This window comes from Petaurus breviceps, unplaced genomic scaffold (assembly GCF_028583685.1).
Source record: "Petaurus breviceps papuanus isolate PSGF00001 unplaced genomic scaffold, PetGlider_PUasm1.0 90919, whole genome shotgun sequence".
Taxonomy (NCBI): domain Eukaryota; kingdom Metazoa; phylum Chordata; class Mammalia; order Diprotodontia; family Petauridae; genus Petaurus; species Petaurus breviceps.
Window position 1 is genome coordinate 9,962,041 of NW_027187378.1, and position 15,212 is coordinate 9,977,252.

Below are 15,212 nucleotides of genomic sequence, written 5' to 3' on the forward strand. Positions count from 1 at the left end.
CCAAGAAGACATTCACAGTTGTTGTCACCATCTTTTGCAGTGTACAAAAAGAGAAATTCTGCAAAGAACTTCACAAAAGTCTCCAGGCTAGTGATGTATGACTTACTTCAATATGAAATTGATCATGGGGTAAAACAGATAAAAGGAAGTTGGAAAAAAAACCATTCCAAATTAAGGATTAAAGAAGCTTATAGACAACTCAAACATTTCATTTCTTAATAACAATGATAATGGTAGCATTTCTATAGCACCTATTACATTCTAGGCATTATGCTAAGTTCTTTACAAATATTATCTCATTTAATCCTCAACAACCTTGAGAGGTAGGTGCTGTTATCATACCCACTTTACAGGTCTTCCTGATGCCAAGTCCAAGTTTTTGTGTACCACACCACCTAGCTGCCTATGATGAGAATAAAAGAATCAGAGAGGGCAGCTAGGTGGCACAGTGAATAGAACACCGGCCCTGGAATCAGGAGGACCTAAGTTCAAATCAGGCCTCAGACACTTAACACAAAAACTAGCCGTGTGACCTTGGGCAAGTCATTTAACTCCAATTGCCCTCCAAAAAAAAAAAAAGAAAACAATTATAGTATATATGCCAGCATCTGTTGCAGAGGATGATGAAGCAGAGAAATTTTAATAACATGCTTTCCATATTAAATTAACATAAACTTTAATACTTGGTGAGACATAAAACAAGGAGCCATTTGTTCAACAAAGGTGTAACAAGATGTCCAGCACAAAATCTAGATTAAAGAGTCATTTCTAGCCCTACACTGTCTCTAGCATCTTCCGCCTTCCTTCTACTGACATAGCCATAACTTTAATTCAGGCCTTTATTACCTCTGACCTGCCTATTTCAAGAGCATCCTAAGTCTTCCTGCCTTTCCTCTCTGAACTCCAATACATCCTCCTTATGCTGTGAAAATGATTTTCCTAAAGTTCAAGTCTAACGATTTAATGCATCTACTCAATAAATTCCCTATTGGCTCAATTATAAACTCTTCTGTTTAGCTCTGAAAGCTCTTCACAATGTGGCCCCAACTTACCTGTCCAGCCTTCTTACATATTAGTCCTCTTCCCACACATTTCAATCCAGCTAAATCGATGTTCTTATTCTATCTCATATGTGGTACTCCATCTTCTGTCTCTCGCTTGCACTGGCTGTCCCACATGCCTGGAATGCTCTCCCTGCTCACCTCTTAGAATCTCAGCAAGGTGGTACAATGAATAGAGTGTTGAAGTTGGAGTCAGGAGGAGCTGAGTTCAAATTTGGCCTCAGACACTTACTGTGTGACCCTAGGCAAGTCACTTAACCTCCCATTTGCCTCAATTTCCTCCTCTGTAAAATTAGGTTAATATTAGTACCTACCTCCCAGGGTTGTTGTAAAAATCAAATGAGATATGTAAATATATGTAAAGTGCTTTTTTAAACCTTAAAATCCCACATACAATAACTCAAAAGAATGCAAGCTTCTTGAGGGCAAGGACTATTTCACTTTTGTGTTTTTAATCACACAACTGTGTGGCAGATGGTAGGTGTTTACTAAATGTCTGATTGACTAACCAATTCCGTAGAGATAGGAAGGGGCTACAGATGTCCTTGTTTACAAATGATATTGTTCTAATTGCATCTAGTCCTAGGCCATTGCATAAATAAGATCTATAATCATTCAAAAGAATTTTGTCAAATTATCCACAAAGAAAAAAAATAAGTGAATAAATAACACCCATTGTCCTATTTATGATTAAATGACTGAATGAGCCACAGCAGCTGGTCCATTAGGATACATATCTTGGACAGACAAAACTAACGGAAAACAAACTGGACCTACAATTACAATTATGAAGAAGGAAAGCAGGCTGAATTGCCTTTAAAAGTTGGTGCAAGGCTTTTAAATTTTTCTCCCTGAAACAAATGCACATCTTTTCCAGTGATGCTACATGACTCTGAGTCATGGAATATCACAGTCTCTGAAGAATCAAAGTTGAGGGTCATAGAAAGGGGAGTGAGATGCATGGTGGGAGTACCCATTACAAAGAATTTAATAGAAGTCATGTGAGGAGGCCAGCATATAACCAAGAGGAGAAAAAAAAGATGGGCCAGTCACTTAGCAGAAGCAAAGGAAAACCAGTGGATGGAAATGACCTCCCTTGGTATCTATAAAATGTGAAGAATTCTAGAGGAAGGTTCACAGCTAGTTGAAGGGAATCCCTATGGAAAATTGATAGAAGGATGTGGAGGAGAGCAGAATCACACAGAATGAGCAAGTATGGATGGGCTGCAGTCTACATTATTGGAAGAAGTACCCACATCAATGGGCTTAGAAATTCCTTGAAGTATTGAAAATTAACAGGTAATAGGTAACCCTTTTGGTTAATTACTTTTGTCTTTATTTTGTTATTTTTATTTATTTTTACTTTAAAAATAAAACCAGAATTTTTAGAATAAGTATTTTTTATCAATGGAAAAATATTGAGTCTTTGACAAAATAAAGATTATAGTAAAGTAATGACTGTCAATAGCAATAATGAAAAAAGTCTTTAATCTATATTCTGAGTAATGTCTTATTTTCATAATCATTATTGGAAAACTTGTTTTAAAAGGATTAGTAATAGCACATAATTACTATAACCAAGTAAACTGCAAATATTGTGCCAGAAATTAAAATCACAGAACCATTAGAAAGTTCTTGAAAAGTTTATAGATGGGCCAGATGTGGTGGTGAGTGCCAGTAGAGCCCTCTGGCTAGAGAGACTAAGGCTAATGGATCAATTGAGTTCAAGAGTTCCAAACTATAGCAGAGCTAAAGCCAAGCAGGTGTCTGCCCTAAGTATAGCATCAATATGGTGAGTCACTGGGAGCAGAGGGCCACCAGGCTGCCTAAGGAGAGACAAACATTCCCCCCCCCCCCATCAGAAAAACAGGAGGTTGAAGCTTCCATGCTGATTGGTATGGAGAAACCATCATCCTGTAAGTGGCCACTGCACTTCCAGCCTGGACAAGATAAGGAGACCATGTTGGAAAGGGAAAAAGTAGGGGAAGAGGAAGGAGAATGGAAAGGAAAGGAAAATTTGTAAATATTCTTGAAAGATGAGGGAAGAAATTGGTTCATACTGAAATAATGTTGTTTAATTTCTTTGTTTCAGATTTTTAGATTTCCATTTAAAAATATTTGTTCAAATTTGCAAATTTGAACATGAAATCTAATTTTTATCTTCTCACAATCATAAAATAGACCTAAAAATATCCTCCAAAGACTGTTCAAAATTGCTTAATGGAATGAATTTTTACTTGATCTGATGTTTTAGATTTGCAAAACAATACTCTGGAAATAAGCTACCCCCTCAGGATGCTTTGTTTCATATAACAACAAAGGAGGCATTTTCCAGTTCACAGTGAGTATTTCCACTCTCATACAATACAAACGACCCATAAAACAAGATATACCACTGCTTTATGTATCCATGCCTCTACTCTAAAGTTGCCATAAGAGGGCGATAGTGTCTTTTCTTTATGCTTGTGGAGTTAGGAACTTACAAAGCAGTCGAAGACAGAAGAAATAAGAAAAGGATCATTTGTGGGCAATTTGAAACTATTTAACCTAACTATGGCTGAGCAAATTAGGAGTAGGGAGGTTCATTTTGAGCAGTGGTGGCAGAAAGGAGAAGGGGGAAGAGAACGAAAAGAGGATGAGGAGGGAGAGAGAGAGGGAAGCAGGAGGGGGAAGGAGGAGGAAGAAGAGGAGGGAAGAGGAGGGAGAGAGAGTCAGAGAATCACAGAGGGTTAGAGCTGGAAAGAATCCTAGAGATTATGACTTTATTAAAAACTAGTTGAGGATACTAAGGTGCAAAGGAAGTAAATTATACATATACATAGATAGCTAATGAGTGGGAGAAAGTAAATTAGACCCTAGGTATTCTGATTTCTAGTCCAGTGCCCTCTCTAGTTTAAAAAAAAAAATTATTGATGCTTTTTGTTTATACATCACTACTCCAAGGGGCCTACGCTCTGCAATAAAAACTTCACTTTTAACAAAGTAAAACAATTTAGAGGGAAAAAAGCAATACAATGTCAACAATGTACACAGCATTCTGTCCTGGTAGTCACGCTCTTCTCAAAGAGTAGAGAAAGATATATTTAATTTCTATTCTCCAAGACCATTACTGGTTTTTCAGATGCTCACTTTGTCTTTTTTTTCATGATCTTTTCATGTAGATTGTTTTAGTCATTGTATATATTGTCCGGCTGGTTCTAGTTATTTCTCTCTATATCAGTTCAGATGGATCTTCCCATGTTTCTCTGAATCACTTCTTCCTATACAATGATCCATTAGATTCACATACCATAATTTGTTCAGTTATTCCTCAGTTAATGGAAAATCACTTTGGTTCCAGTTCTTTGCCACCATCCCTCTCCCCCCCCCCCCAAAGGCCTGCTTTTAATATTCTGGAATATATTAAACCTTATTTCTGTTTTTGGCCTCCTTTAGCTTTCTTCACAGGAGTGGAATTGTTTGAGTCAAAGAGTATATACCATACATCTACTTTTGTAGCATAATTCCGAATTGTTTTACAGAATGGTTAGACTGATTCACGGCTCCACCAACAATGTAAGCATGTTGCTACTTGCATCTATCACTTGCCTAAAACTCCGCGATCTACTTGGAGCTATAGGCAATCATTTCGTAAGCTCTAAAATGGAAGGACAATACCAGTGTATTAAGGCCCTTAAAAATAAACCAATTAATTGAAGCTCCTACTGTGTGCCCAGTCCTGTACTAAATGCTTAGGAATATTGCTAAATCATAGGAGTGACAGCTGGAATATCTAGCCCTTTCATTGTAGAGATAAGGAAACAAAGATGTGAAGTCACCTTGGATCCACACAACTAGTCAGTGACAAAGACAGGATTTGAACCCAACACCTCTTCCTCTAAAATCTAATCTTCTTCCAGCCATACTATGATGCTTCCCCCTATATAAAAAGTAGAAGTCATGATCTCCCCATTTGCTTAGGAGGACAAGACATACAGACGTGAAACATCAAGTGAACAATTTAAGACCATAAAGGGGTTTTTTTGTGTGTTTGCTTGTTTGTTTTCTGCTGTCACAGACTCAGCCCTGGAACAGTGTTAAAGAGAGCTTGTCTTGTAGTCAGGAAGATCTGTATTCAAGCCCTGCTCTAGTCATACACTGATGTTGGGACCTTGGGCAAATCACAACAATTCTCTAAGACTATAAATTACTGAATGGATGTTGTTTTCTATCAGTAACAGTTTTCTACATAGATGAAATCATAGATCTGTTCCAAAGAAAGTCAGAGAATAGCTGGAATCCAGCTAATGCAATCACCTCATTTTATATTTGATGGTCAGAAAAGTGTGGTGACTTATCCAATGTCCCACAATTAGATAATTATCGTGCCAAGACAGGAACTCAGGTCTCCTGATATCCAGTTGGGTGTTTTTTTCATTATACCTTGTGCCTCTTAGTGTGGAACAAGTGTGTGACAGTGTCCCATACGCCTTACAAGAATTTACAGTACCAGGTTAAGACACTGGCTTAAGGTTAGCCTGGTGCTCTTAACTGTATGAGAGGTGACATAGGAAAAGGAAATTCTTATTGATTCACTAAAATAAGGAAGAAATTCTGCAGAGGGATATAGCAGCAAGCTATATCCTAGCAAACCCAGGATGGCTGCTAGCACAGGTTGTTAGATCTGCTTTTCTAAAGGAAAGCAACTCAAAATGGGTCAACAATCTTGCTTTAATCAAACACATATCAATTACCTAGTTCAGGGGAAAAAGGTCAACACCCTGAACTTCAGAGAATACAAACAGAGGTTACAAGCAGACAAAAAAATACAGAGAAACAGATCAGCAGACAGGCTTCCAGCTGTCTGACCATTACATCCATACCTAGTCAGTTAGCAGAGAGGGAAGCACCAACATCTTGGTTTTCAAAACTGGGGGGCTCAATGGCTGCCCAGAGTTGTCTCATCTGGCCAAATCATACAACTCTTCCCAAAGTTAGCCCCAAAGCAAAACCTAACATCAGGGTATATATAGCCTTCTCCTGTCTCAGAAAGTATCACAACCCTCTTGACCCACTGCCTAGTCACAAAACTAACAAGGTGTGGGCGTTCCTGAAAAACAAGCCTCCCACCACAGGCTCCAGGTGATCACATTCAGCCCATTAGGGGGCAGAGTATATTTTCAAATCAGGGAAGGTTCTCAGAGTCATTTAAGCCTATCAAAGGGCCAAGGGACAAGGAAGATCTTCAGATTCCCATTCCTATAACAGGGGAGAATTTTTGTTCTGAGTTTTTTTTCCTTTATCAAAATTCTTGTAATCACTGAGATGTAGAAGAATGCAGAAGAATCCAGAATCAGAAAAGGAAATCTGGGTGAGAGTGATTGGGTGATTCAGACACTAACAATAAAGTTCCTGGGTGGAGAAGGATATCACCTGTTGAATTATAGAAAGCCAGAAGGAAAAAAAAAAAAACACAAAGAAGCCTGATCATATAAGTTTTCCAGCACCAATCAGCTCAGAGATCTATACAGCAAGGCTTAGAAAGTTACTCTTAGAGCTCAATCCAATCTGTTTGAAAAAAAAATATTAAAGGTTTGGGGAGAAACAATTCCAAAGGATGGGTACAATGGTGTTGGAAAAATATGGGGTAGAAAATTTGAAGAAGGAATATAGAAAAACAGAAATACTAAGGAACAATGACTGTTAAGCCCCACCCACTTCCCACCATGCTCTTCAATAATGGCATTTTGAATAAAAATAATTCATCTTCTACATGTCTATATACCTGAAGGCTCAAAGCTTATTTGCATAAGATTCTCTTCATTGGTGGAGACTGATTACTCAATGCTCCCAAACTACATGAAGGGCCAAGTTGGCAAGAGTTTGAAAGAGAATAGAGATCCTGGTCTTCTGGCTTCCAGTTTTGAGAAAGAAGACGTGTGGTTCCACATTTCTTCAGGTCCTTGGAGAGAGAGAAAAACTCTGGTAACAAGCTGACATGCAAAGCAACCAGCACCTCAACAGCCTCCCATCCTCAGTTTAATACTCTAAAGACTCTGGGGAATTTTCCTTTTAGGTGAGATCTAAGATTCTTTCTTTTGGTTCAGCTAAGATATCTCACTTCCAATGAAACTCATTTACCCTATGTATTGTCTGGTTTATTTTTGTCTGTATCCTTTCTCTGATTTCTGTTTGCTATTGGTTTGGATAAATGGGTTTATTTGCTATTTGTTACTTTTTTTTTTTAAAGAACTGGTATTTGGTGGAAAAAAGAGTCAAACCTTGGATATATAGTGTCCCAACCCACTCTTTCCCCATTAAGAAATAGCTGAAACCTAAAAATTATTTCCCCATGACTAACAATAATTTGGTGAACAGATGTATTTCTACTCCAGTATTTCCCTTTCTCTGAGGAGAACAGAGTGGCCAACCTCTTGCTTCCTTTCCTATCAGGAATTAAAGTTTCCCTGGGAGAGAGTGGGTAGAAAAGTCTCTAGATCCCTTTATTCATACCTCCTTTCAATTCACACCTAGAGAAACCCATAACTTGCATGGACAACATAGCCTATACAGAAAGAGATGATTATTAAGTATTGATTTGAGGCTGCTGGAGACCCTTTCCCCGACATTATGAATATTCTGTAAAACCTCCATCCAGGACCCATTTTAATTAAGTATGGAATATCATTTCAAGATAAACTTGGGTCAATCCCCTTAAAAATAAAAATAAAAACTGAGCAGCTAGGTAGTGCAATGGATAGAGTACCAGTGCCACACACTGTACTAAACTCTGAGCATATGAAGACAGTAAAAAACATAATTCTAGTCCTCCAGTAGCTGACATTCTAATGGAGAAGACAACATTGCAAACCACAATGTACATACAAGATCTATACAGTGTAAATGAGAAATGACCTCAGAGGTAAAGCACAAGCAGTGGATTGGACGGGGTGAGGAAGAGACTGGGAAAGGCCTTTTACAAGAGGGAATTAAGCTGAGTCTATAAAGAAGTCAGGAAAGAAAAAAGGTGGAGGTGATGTGGGAGAGCACTCCAGACAAGGGAAGAGCCAGTTCAAAGGTAGAGAGTCAGGAGATTGAGTGTCATATACAGAAAAATGGCAAAAAGATCAGTGTAGATGAATCATAAAGTGGAGGAGAGAAAAATATAAGAAAGGAAAGGTAGTAAGGGGCCATTTTTTAAAGCATCCCCAGGGAAGAATTCAGCAACACAAACTGGAAACTTTTCTGAAACAACCATCAAAGTATTTGAAAACCTTTATTTGAATGCAACCACACAAGACTTCCCTAAATATTCAACATGCCCCTCTAAGGCCCTCCCAGTCTCTTTCCAAAAGAACCCATTAGTGAGTAAAATCAAAGTCCTTTTAGTAAAGTTTACATGTGGGCTGCTCCTGTATCCCACTCCAAGATCTTTCTACCCAGAAAAGCATTCCCTAATAACTCAATTCAACAAATAACGAATTAAGAACCATTGCTCTGGAAATGCTATGTTGAGAATAGCTGTTAGGACTCTAGAAGAAGAAAATGAAGGGAAAATACTGACCACATGGAAAACAGATAATTCCCCAATTAGAACCACAAGATGGTATCATAATCTCAGTCAACAGAGATTTAATTGCTGTAACTATTAAAAGGCTTTAACTTGATATCAATCAAGGAAATTAAAGCTGGGCCTTGAGCTCCTAGACCTGGAAAATTTGGGGGATGTTATTAAGATATTTTTCATGTGCTTGGTGAGGGAAAAAGAAAGAAAAGAACATTAATGAAATATATAAAAAAATACAGAGGAGAAGAAGTTCTGAAGAAAATACAGAATAGCAGGATAGTGTTGGATTATTACATTAAATTATGTATATCTCTCTCTATATATATGTATAGCTATGTAATAAATATGTATACTTTTATGTAACAGATATTTATGGCTTCACATAAAGTACAGTCCTCTCTGTCCTTTATCCACAGAAATGTTCAGGTTTGTTGATGTTTGTGGAGCTCATAATAATTTTTTTTAAAAAGAATTTAAGATATTTTTCACAGCTGCTATTTCATCATAATTTTGGCAAGGTAGAAGGGTCAAACAAGAGACTGTGGGGACCCAGAAATGAGTCATTGTCCTTGCAATCCTTATCATAAACCCTCAACTGAAAGAAGTCTCTTTTACATATATAATTTTTTGTAAATTTGAGTTCAGCTATGTTATTCATGTTTCTACTCTATAATCATCTTTAAGATTTCTTTTTAAAATACTACCACTCTACAGTTCAGCTGGTCTGACACCTGACCACAGTCCCTCTTTTTTTCTGGGAATAGATTTCCAAGCACAGTTGTCTGATAGGCTCACCAGACCACAGCTGGCTTTCTGGCATCCCACTTTGTGCTAAAACAAGAAGATTCCAAAGTCTGACTAAGTTTTATATCACAAGGGAAAAGAAATATAAGGGTGTGCTCTTATTTGCTAGTGATTGTGTTCTTACAGGAAGAAAACAGCAGCTTCTCCAGGCCAGTGACAAGTTAAAGTAGCTCTATCTTCCCACATGTAGGAGTGGGGTCAGTCCTGGTCACTCCCCACAGAAGGCCTGGTCCATTTAGGATTTCTCTAAGAAAGAACCAGAAATCAAAATTTCAAGCATGGCCAGGGCCACCAAAATGGCTCAGTCTATTAGGCAGAATCTTCTTGTCAGGAATCCCTAACCCAGGGTTCATGAATTGTGTGTGTGTGTGTGTGTGTGTGTGTGTGTGTGTGTGTGTGTAAAGTATATGTAAATATACATATGTACTGATATATAGATGTATATGTAGAAAACTATTTCAATGTAATTTATTTCCTTCCTAGTCCTATGTATTTTATTTCATACATTTCAATACATTATTCTGAGAAAAGATGCACTGGCTTCACCAGACTGCCAAAGGTATCCATGACACAAAAAAGGATAAGAAACCCATGATTTAGAGCAAGCTGTTTACCTGCAGCTCTTCTAGACCAGAACTAGACTTGAACTAGACCAGAACCCTTAGGACCAACCCCAAGACAAGCCTAATAACTCTAATACCTTCTTCATTCTGACATTCAAATCTTTTCAAAGGACAATTGGATCATTATGGCACAAGATGACAGGAGACTGTAACAAGGTTGTTTTAAATTGGGGAATTTTTTTTTGCCGGAGGGGGGGGGAGAGGAAGGGAGTGGGATTGTTGTGTGTGTGTATGTGAGTGTATTTTATTGCTGCTGTTAAAATACCCTTTATTAATTTATCTCTATCCTTGATGACTGAAGCAGTAAACCCAAGAAAGTGGAAAGTCTAAAAGAAAGAAAGAGGAAGTCAACAAGGAATATTCTTTTATCAAAGCACTACTAGATGAGAGCTACATGGATAGGGTATGAATATGGCATTTGAAAAAATATATATTGCAGAGAGCTAGAATTCTTAATAAAATCTCAGGGAGTTCAATATTTTCTGGATAATATGGAAATTGGAAGAAGAGAATATAGAATTGTCTAACCCAAGTACTTTTCATGAGCACAGTATTTCCCTGAAAGGGCAGAGGATATTGAGTCACCCATGAACCTAATAATATAGTATCAAGGTCAACGGAGGTCCAGAACGGTTGAGGGCAGAGTCTATCCACTGATTCCTCTAAGGCCCTCAGTCTTTTATCTTTACTAAGAAGGGGTTATACAAGATCAGTGGCTCTCAACATTTTTTCTTCCACAAACTTCTTTTAATAGCAACAACACAATATATTGGGATCCCTGGAAAGTAATTTGATATACTATTCATATTACTTTTTTTACTTATTCATTAAGAGCTTATAAAAACTTTAAATGATATTTTGCCTCCCCAAAAGCTCCAAACTAAAATTTATATTACACAATTATAAAATATAAAATTGTGTTCTACTTAAAATTATTAAAACTAATTATAAAATATTTATAAATTTCATGTGGAATGTTCTGTAAGAATTTGAAGCAATCCAGCAAGACCTCACATGTCTACCATTATCTAAAAGGCTTCATATTAATTTTTTATCTTATAAATTTTATTAAATATAAATAATATTTTAATTAAATAACTTACAACTTGGAATCTCTTTAACATTAAAATCATATATACATTTAATTTCAATTTTGGGCTTTTGTATTTGAATAAATGTTTGCAATATTGCCTCAACCCCAAACAAACATAGCCAAATCTGGTTCCATGTTGAGTTTATTTCTATGTTTTGATTTAAAATAAGAGGCAATATAAGGTTGGTTTCTGTAGAACATTTGTGACTTATCTGTGATGGTTTCAAGATGGCACATGCCCAGCATTCATGGTCTTCAAGCAGCCTGACATTTGTGTTGCAAGAACTCAAAGGTTCATAACAACTTGGTCATGTAATTATACAGCTGATGAACTAGAAATATAGTTAATGGAAGGGAATGAGAAAGCTACACTGGCACAGTTTGTAGAAAACAAATGATAGTATGAGCATGCACCTGACCATCCATTGGGAATTGGTTTGCTATAGAGTGTTGAACCCTTGTAGTGGTTTGGACACAATTTGATGACAGGTTGAGAAACTGAAAGAACACATACTTAGTCAGAAGCAGTCAGAGTTTGATGTGACTGATGTGCAAATACCAAAATCATTATGTGCATGGTCATGACAATTTTGAATCATTGTACAAACAAATCTACACTACTTCAAACATGTACAATCTTGATATCACAGAGGAAAAATACATCTGTGACATAATCAGGTAATTATTTACTGTTTAAGGTGCCATTAAAGGATTTTTAGTATAAATCCCTTGGACCATTGTTGCAAACCCCCACGGGCTTCTCAAACCACTAAATGGGAACCACTAAAGTAAATGATCTCAAAGTCCCTGCCTCATATGTTTTACTGAGTACTCCTTTCCATGCTCTACCAACACATCTTCCAAGAGGAATATACCATGCCTTAATCCCTCTACTCTTTCTGTTTTCCCTACACTTATCAGCCTTGACAACCTGAACCTCTCTCTTTGAACAACCCAACAGCAAGTCTCTGATTGAAATTAGTGGATTATGCTGTATATAACAATTGGTTAATGAAAGAAGTATCTCAACAAAACTATTTTTTTAGTATTGCTATGTATACTCCAATAACATTAAATGCTCAGTATTAATATGTGTACCTGCATTTAATAAGCAAATAACTCTTATTCATCCACTAGCAAGAAAGAGGAATTCACCTGTGTTACAACAGTTGACCAATATTTCATGTATGGACCAATATTTTAAATTCAGTCTAGAGTTGGGAAATAGGTTTTGTCAACTACTTATTTTAGACATAGTTTAAAGACCTCTCTACACTTGAGGCTCCCTCTCCCAACATGATAAAAAAAAATCTTAACAAAATTCCATTGCTTTTTTTCTAGTACTATTATTTATATTCTAATAACATTAAATGCTCAATGTTGATATATGTGCCTGCATTTCATAAGCAAATAATCTGTATTCTTCTTCAACCACTAGCAAGAAAAGAGGAATTTACCTATTTTACAATGTTTGGCCAACATTTCAACCTCAGACTAGAGTTGTTTTTGTCAACTACTTATTTCAGGCATAGTTTAAGGTACAGGGTGAAGAATGCTTGTATTACAAAAGTCCTCATCCTCAACTCTCAGAACCAACCTGCACAGGAAGTTTTATGTGAAATGTTCAGCAATATGTTCATATTCAAAAACAGCTATTTTGTGGGCTAGCCAAATAGGTCCTGTCCAAGTTTGGAGAGCCCCATCTCAAGACCAACTGAAACATCAATACATTTCAAAAAATAGCTATCAACAATGCAAATGCTAGTTATTTATAACTCAACAAGTAGAAAAAAAAACCCAAAACAATAAACTCCCCTTTAATGTTACGGATACTACTGTTTTTATCATTACTAATAAGCCATTTGACTTTTAAACAGTTATTGTAGGCCAAGGAGTTCCAAGGTTTTAAAAGGAGCAATGAGTACTTACATAACGTAAAACACAATTAAAATTAACTTTATTAAAACAGGATTAGAAAGAATCATTTTAAAATACGAAATACTAATAAACAATTCCTGATTCCTTAGAGAGAATCAATATAGCCAGGCAGGAGCTCCTCACACAGCAGCAAGAAGCAAGGTGAAGGGGCGGCCAGGTAGCACAGCGAGTAAGAGCACCGGCCCCAGTGTCAGAATGACCTGGGGATCGAATCCCGGGCTCAGACACTTAGCACCCACCCAGAAACACCTGGCCGTGTAATCTTGAGCAAGTTACTTAACCCCAATTTCTTTAAAAAAAAAAAAAACAAGCAAGGTGAAGCATCTGACTCCAACTCCCCCAGGACAGGACCTTTTACACCTAAGGCAACAGGTAAGCCAAATGGCCTCCCTAGCCCTTCAAAGGAGCCTGTGTAAAACAAGTGTTGCTCCTACAACAAGTGTTTTCCTTACTACAATTTTGTGGGCTAGGTGATGTGATGATTATTATCCCCATTCTACAAATGAGAGAAAAGAGAGGTTAAGTAACTTGCCCTAGAAAGAAGTACTGATAATTGTAACCCCTGTTCCAAAGACATTTGGTGTGGGGCTCTTTTCTTATTGATAGAGGAAAAGCCCCTGTCCTGTTTGTGGCATTGGGCAGAATTGGTAGGAATAAGAGAGTTATAGCCTTCTTCATTCCTCTTCAGGACCCTTCAAACTTCAGATCTTTGAGTTTCAAGTCGCTTCAAGGCCTTCTGGCTTCCAGCTTCCAGAGGGATGGTGGAAGAAGCTAGCCCCACTTCAAGGTACTTAAGGAAAATACTGAGAATAGGAGACACAAGAGGAGCCAGAGGTCTGGGTTATGTGTGTGTCTCCAGCTTGTGCACTAGAAACTTCAGGGAGTTTCCCTTTGGATAAGAGCAAGGCCTCTCTCTTAGTTAAGGTGAGTGATGTTGTCTCCCTCCTATGTATATGTTCTCTGATTTCTGTTTTGCTACTGATTTGGTTAAATGGGTTCTCTTTGCTGTGTTCATTGTGGAACTGGTATTTCATAGGAAAGGGGTTGACCCTTGAATATAGAGCTTGGGGTCTCCCTTTAACAAGACACAGTGACGGGAGCCAGCTAGGTGGCGCAGTGAATAGAGCACCAGCCCTGGAGTCAGGAGGACCTGGGTTCGGATCTGGCCTCAGAGACTTAACACAAAAATTAGCCGTGTGACCTTGGGCAAGTCACTTAACCCTAATTGCCCTCCCCCCCCCCAAAAAAAAAACAAGACACAGTGACCAGAATTTAGATTGAACCCAATCATATGCCCTCCTAGACTAACAATAATTGAGGGAGCAGATAGAGATACTTCAGGCCTGGTACACCCCCTCTCTCTGAGGAGAACAGGGAAGCTTCTAGTCCCTACTTCCTATTCTCCTTCCTGATACAAGAAGGGCGGAGGGAGCAGAGGCTATTTTGCCTTTTAAACTTCACAATGACAGCCCTTGCCACAGGAGGGCCTCTCTATACTTGGGGCCCTCTCTCTCTACATGATAAATCGAGGCTTTGAGAATTTTGCTTTGTTGTTTCAAAAAGCAAAGAAATCCATTCAGATTCCCCACTGGGACAGGTGTCCTTTTAAAAGTCTGCTTAATTTAAGTTAGAGAAAGTAGAAATAATTATTCTAAATTATTTTCAAAACAAAGTAGACTCTGTCTCAGATTTCACTTGTGCATTGTCAAACCACTCAACTGCTAAAAGTGGAAAAGTCTTCAAAGATAAAATAAAATCCACAATAGCCTGGTTTTTTAATGCATAGTATTAGAAACCTGATATAGAAGCTGAAACTCTTAAGTATTGAAAGGCCTATCTCCAACGATTTGTTGGCCCTCTTAAATAGGGAAGAGAAAGATTAGTAAGAGCAAAGAGGAATTGTTTCTTCTTTGGCCAAAGATCTAAGCACATGGTTGGACTGGAGATGGCTTTTTTCTTTTCTATTTTTAACCCTAAAGAGAGTAGCTGACACTGTAGTTATAAAGGATCTTGTCAAATTTAGTATCATCTAGGGAAAACTACTCTTTTACTCACAAATAATGGTTAGCTGTTTTTTTCCTTAGATACTGAGGAACATACATATATATATATATATATATATATATATATATATATATATATATATA

The 15,212-nt window shown here is 37.5% G+C and overlaps 1 long non-coding RNA gene across 1 annotated transcript in view; it reads left to right on the forward strand.

The window, feature by feature from the left end:
• The first annotated feature begins 6,827 nt into the window (after positions 1 to 6,827).
• The window catches only part of LOC138151895 (uncharacterized), a 9,074-nt gene continuing 689 nt past the window's right edge, over positions 6,828 to 15,212 (forward strand). Inside the window, exons 1-2 of the long non-coding RNA XR_011165961.1 lie at positions 6,828 to 7,116; positions 13,754 to 13,989. This is a non-coding gene — a long non-coding RNA (uncharacterized lncRNA). The remainder of the gene's footprint in view (positions 7,117 to 13,753; positions 13,990 to 15,212) is intronic.